Raw genomic sequence first — 5,483 nt, 5'->3', positions numbered from 1 at the left:
CAGTGACATGGTCAGACTTGTGCCTTAAGAAAACTATTTTGGCAGCTGTATGAAGAATAGATTGGGGAGGAGAGAAACTGGAGATAAAGAAACCCTTTGGGAAGCTAATTCAACAATCCAGGCAAGAGGTGATAAGAGAACGAGTTAGGGTGGTGACAGTATGGGTAGAAAACAAATGATTGATATGAGAAAGACCATAAACATAGAATCATGAGGATGTAGCAACTGTCCAGATTTGAAAATAACAATGAAATGAAAGATGACTTGTGCACTGATACTGGATGACAAAAAAGACTGAAGAGGCAGTCAGGTGGTACAATGAATAGAGTGTTGGGCCTGGAGTCAGGAATTCTTTTTTTTTTTTTTTTTTTTTTTTTTGTGTTTGTTTTTTTTTCTGTATAAATCCCCCTTCCCCCTCCACACCCCAAATCTAGGGGGGGTTAGGGTGGGATAGAGAGATGTCTCACAAAGGGCACTGTGGAAGGAGAATGTCATTAAGGCAGTAAAAGGTTTTGTGTAAAATAGTTAAGGATTTGGGAAAGGTATGTGTATGGAGGATCATGTTCTCCCTCCTGCCTTGTGATGCCATACATCATGGTGGCGGTAGGAGTGATCCTAGTGTCCGTGGGGAGGGGAAATGAAAGCTCTTCTTCTGTATTGGTCCTGGATGCAGTCCCTCCAGTGGTCATTCTGGGTTCCCTTCCCCAGCTGTCTGTAGATAAGTGTGCTGCAGAGCTCGAAAGGCAGAGATTCGTTTGTGGGGGCTAAAGGTCAGCATTTCCAGTAGCAGTTGTGCTCCAGGCCCCTCCAGCTCAGGCACAACAGACTGTAAAGGCTGAGGACTACAAGGAGTAAAGGCTCCACGGGGCAGAGAAACATCAGGAGGCCAATCATCTTCTGCTGGGAGCCCAATCAGGTCAAAGATTTTGCTTAACTGGTCAGCTTCAGAGTTTCCACAGAAGAGAGGCTTCCTACGGAACATCTCTGCGAAGATGCAGCCAACACTCCACATGTCCACAGGTGTTGCATATGCTGACTGCAGGAGAACCTCAGGAGCCCTGTACCAGAGGGTGACTACCACAGGTGTGAGTGCCATCTGGCAGCTGTAGATCCTGGCTAAGCCAAAGTCAGCCAGCTTGACTGTTCCACTACTAGTCACAAGTATGTTTTCTGGCTTCAAGTCACGGTGGACAATACAGTTGGCATGAAGAAAGTCTAGGCCTCTTAAGAACTGTCTCATTAGGTCCTTAATGGTCTCCAAGGGCAGCCCTGGTGGAGGGGCCTTGTCCAGATACGTCCTCAGGTCTTGGTCCACGTGTTCAAACACTAGGGTCACCTTGGTCTCTCGGTCAGTTCGGGCAGTGGCACAGACATCCATCAGCCGGACCACGTTGGGATGCTCAAAGGCCTCCAGCCTCCTAAGGAGGGCCACCTCCCGGACAGTGCTGACAGGCAGGCCCCCTCCACTTCCTCCTCCCGTCGGGACTTTCACGCTCTTGAGTGCCACGAAGTGGCCGCTGTGTGGGTCACGGGCCTTGCACACCGTCCCATAGGCACCAACACCGATCTCGGCCACTGGTTCATACCGAGGGATGTCCATCCTGGGCCTCCTCCGGCGCTGGGGGCCGCGCCGCGTGGGGCGGGGTCGGACCGTTATCTGGGCGTCGGAGCCGGCCCCGGCGGAGCCATGCAGGGTAACTTGGTCCCGAGGGGCCGGACGCGGCAGGCCTCCTGGAGTCAGGAATTCTTTAGCTTAAATTCAGCCTCAGACATACCTGTGTGGTTCTGGGCAAGACACTTAACCTCTGTTTCAGTTTCCTCAACTGTAAAATGGGGATAATAATAACATCTGTCTTGAGGATCAAATGAGACAATATTTGTGAAAGCACTTAACACAGTGCCTGACACATAGTAGGTACTATATAAATACTTACTCTTTTCCTTTACCTTGATAATGCCACCATCATGGGTAAATTGAGAGAAGAAATAGATTTAGGGTAGAAGGTGGTGAGTTAAGTTCTGGCATGTCTGAATTTGATAAACCAGAACATCATCATCACCACCACCACCATCATCAAAATAACAGCAATAATAACAACAGCTAATCTTTATACAGTGCCTACGTTGTGCCAGGCACTGTACTGAACATCCAGGTGGAGCTATCCACTGGATAGAAACAAAAGTGGAATTAGACATCAAGGTATCATCATGGGAACAAGTGAAATCACCACCTAAAAGAACGTAAAGTAGAGAAGAGGGTGAAGGATAGAACTAGAAGAGATATCTATTCTTAAGTTTTGGAAAGATGATAGTGCATCAATGAAGGAGACCAAGAAGTAGAAGTCAGGCAGGCTGGGGAAGATGCAGGAGACAACAGCACAGTAGATGAGAGGAGAGGTCATTTACTCAGAAACAGAGCTAATCAATAATGTCAAATGCTGCAGTGAGATAAATGAAGATGAAACTGATCATCTCTTATAAGATTCCTTTTACTCTTCTAGCCCTAAAATATCAGTCTTATTTTACAGTCTTGTGACATGAGGCTCAACAGAAAAAAAAAAATGGATGAAATTTGAATTAAAAAAAAAAAAAGTACTTCTTGAATGATGGAGTAAGCAGGATGTTGCCATAATTCTCCCATATTCACCTTCAAACAAACATAAAATAGTGCCCCTAAACAAGTCCTAGAACAACAAAATCAGTAAAAAGATGAATTGAAACAATATCTTGGCCCAAGAAACTTGGAAGGTCATCAGGAAAGGTCTATCTGACTCTGGTAAAAGGGGAGCATGATCCAGGATGAATTATGAAACATCCCAGCAAGTCAGCAGCAAGTCCCTCCTCAGCAAACCATTGGGAGATCCTGAGCCCTATTGAGGTGGATCATGCAAATACCAGTACCAAGAGCCCTCATATGCCTCAGCAAACCAGAGGAGTGGGCAGATACATGCTCTGAGAACCACCATGTGCTTTAGCATAGTATCAAACAAGTGATCAACCTCCAGCAGGCATACCACCATGCACTTTAGCATAGCTTTAAGTAAACTAGTAGACACCAACTTTACAGGTGTGTAAGCAAATGGGATGACACCAGCACTGGGCCCCATCACTTGCTTCAGTGTAGCCCTGGGCAAACAGGCAGCTGTAAGCCCTGGGAACTCCAGTAGAGCTCTAGAAAATGGGCAGAAGCCAATACGGGAATACCCCCACTGACCTCAAAACACACTAGACACTAGCACTGGATCCTGGACTCAGCACCAGGTAAGTTACCAAACCCCTACAGCCTCTACCAGTGCCAGCCACCCTCTAACCCACTCCCATAGCACAGCACCAGACACTAGAATCCCCTAAGGGTCACAGGGCAACATCAGTGCAACACTAAATAATTAGGCAAGGCCTGAAGTCTTGGGCACAAGAAATCTGAGATAGTGCCTGTTCTACCCCAGGAGCAGAGCTCAAATTTAAAAGAAAGGGGGAAAAAGCTGAAAGATAAACAAACTACAAAAAAAAAAATAATTTGGCCATAGAACGTTATTATGGTGATAGGGAAGATCAAGGAAAGGACAACAACGTCAAAAAAGGTACGGGCAAAAAACTAAAGAAAAACTGGAAATGGTCTCAAGCCCAGAAGGAACCCATGGAAGAGCTCAAAAATAAAAAAAAAATGAGAAAGAGATTAAAGAAAAATTGGGGAAAGAAATGAGTGATGCAAGAGAATTATGAAAAAAAGTTAATAGCTTTGAAAAAGAAAACAGTTGCTAAAAAGTAGAATTGACCAAATGGAAAAGAAGATACAAAAATCTACTGAAGAAAATGACTAACTGAAAAAGTACAACTGGCCTAACGGAAAAAGACGTACAAAAGCTAACTGAGGAAAAGATCTTTTTAAAAGTTAAAATTGGACAAGTGGAAGCTAATGACTCCATGAGACATCAAGAATCAATCAAATTCAAAAGAATGAAAAGATAGAAGGAAATATAAAATACCTCACTGGAAAAACAGCTGATCTGAATAATGGATCCATGAGAGACAATGTCAGAATAGTTGTACTACCTGAAAGTCATAATCAAAAGGAGGATCTAGAAATTATCAAAGAAAATTGCCCTGATATCCTGGAACCAGAAGGCAAGCTAGTCATTGAAAAAAATCTACTGATCACTTCAGAAAAGAGATCCTCAAATAGAAACTCTGAGGAACAATTATAGTCAAATTTCAGAACTGTCGTGTCAAGGAAAAAAAATACATCTAGAAAGAAAAAATTCAACTATCAGGGAGCCAAAATCAGGATTACACTGATTACATAAGTTTAGCAGCTTCTACATTAAAGGATCAGAGGTCATGAAACATGATATTCTGGAAGGTAAAGGATCTAGGACTATAACCAAGAATCACCTACTTGGTAAAATTAAGCATAACACTTCAAGGGAAAAAATGATCATTTAGTGAGATAAATAAATTGCACACTTTCACAAGGAGATGAACAGAATTGAACAAAAATATGATCTCCAGTATCAAGACCCTAGAGGAGCTTAAAAAGGGAAAAAGGAAAAAGAAAACATAAATGATTCAATGGAGCTGAACTGTTCACATCCTTATATGAGAAGATAACACTTATAATTCCTAAAAATTGTACCATTAATAGTACAGCTAGAAGGAATATATAAATATAGATAGATGATAGATAGATAGATAGATGATAGATAGATAGATAGATAGATAGATAGATAGATGATAGATAGATAGATAGATAGATAGATAGATAGATAGATAGATAGATAGATAGATGGACAGACAGAGAGACAGAGAGACAGATAGATAAAGGATATGAGCATAAGGTGAATTTGAAGGGATGACATAAAATAATTAAGGGATGAGAAAGAGAATTACATTGGGTGTAGAAGAAAGGGAGAGGTAGAATAGATTAAATTATTTCACATGAAGGGAAATGTAAACCCTATTACAGTGGAGGGAAAGATGGATGGTGATGGGCATTGTTTGAACCTTATTCTCATGAGTATTGGTTAGAAGAGGAAATAATGTACACAGTCAGTTGCATATAAAAATCTATCTTGCCAAACAGGATAGTAGAAGGGGAGGAGATTAAGTAAAGGTAGGGGAGGGGGGGGGTGGGCCTAATAAAAGGAAAGGCAGATCAGGGAAGGTGGTAGAGAGAAGCAAAACACAGTCAAGAAGGGAAAGGATGAAAGGAGAGAAAAGATAAAGAGGAGGAAAAACAGTATGAGGCAATCAAACAATTAGTATCTTAACTGTGAATGTGAATGGGATGAACTCTCTCAAAAAATGGAAGTGGATAGCAGAATGGATCAAAAACCAGAATCCAGAGGAGGCGGAGCCAAGATGGCAGAGTAGAAAGACGCACATACACATAGCTCCGAACCCACAATCCGTAGAACATCTGTATAAAGTAACTCACGGCTAATTCTGGAGCAGTGAGGCCACAGAACAGTGGAGTGAAGGAGATT

The 5,483-nt window shown here is 42.5% G+C and overlaps 1 pseudogene; it reads right to left on the bottom strand.

Moving 5' to 3' along the window:
• Positions 1-450: 450 nt before the first annotated feature.
• LOC140497178 (cyclin-dependent kinase 4 pseudogene) lies at positions 451-1,726 on the bottom strand (annotated as a pseudogene).
• Positions 1,727-5,483: the final 3,757 nt, after the last annotated feature.

The sequence above is a fragment of the Notamacropus eugenii genome, chromosome 3 (assembly GCF_028372415.1).
Source record: "Notamacropus eugenii isolate mMacEug1 chromosome 3, mMacEug1.pri_v2, whole genome shotgun sequence".
In the NCBI taxonomy this organism is placed as follows: domain Eukaryota; kingdom Metazoa; phylum Chordata; class Mammalia; order Diprotodontia; family Macropodidae; genus Notamacropus; species Notamacropus eugenii.
Note: the sequence above shows the minus strand (reverse complement) of the source record. Positions and strands in the feature narration are given on the sequence as shown.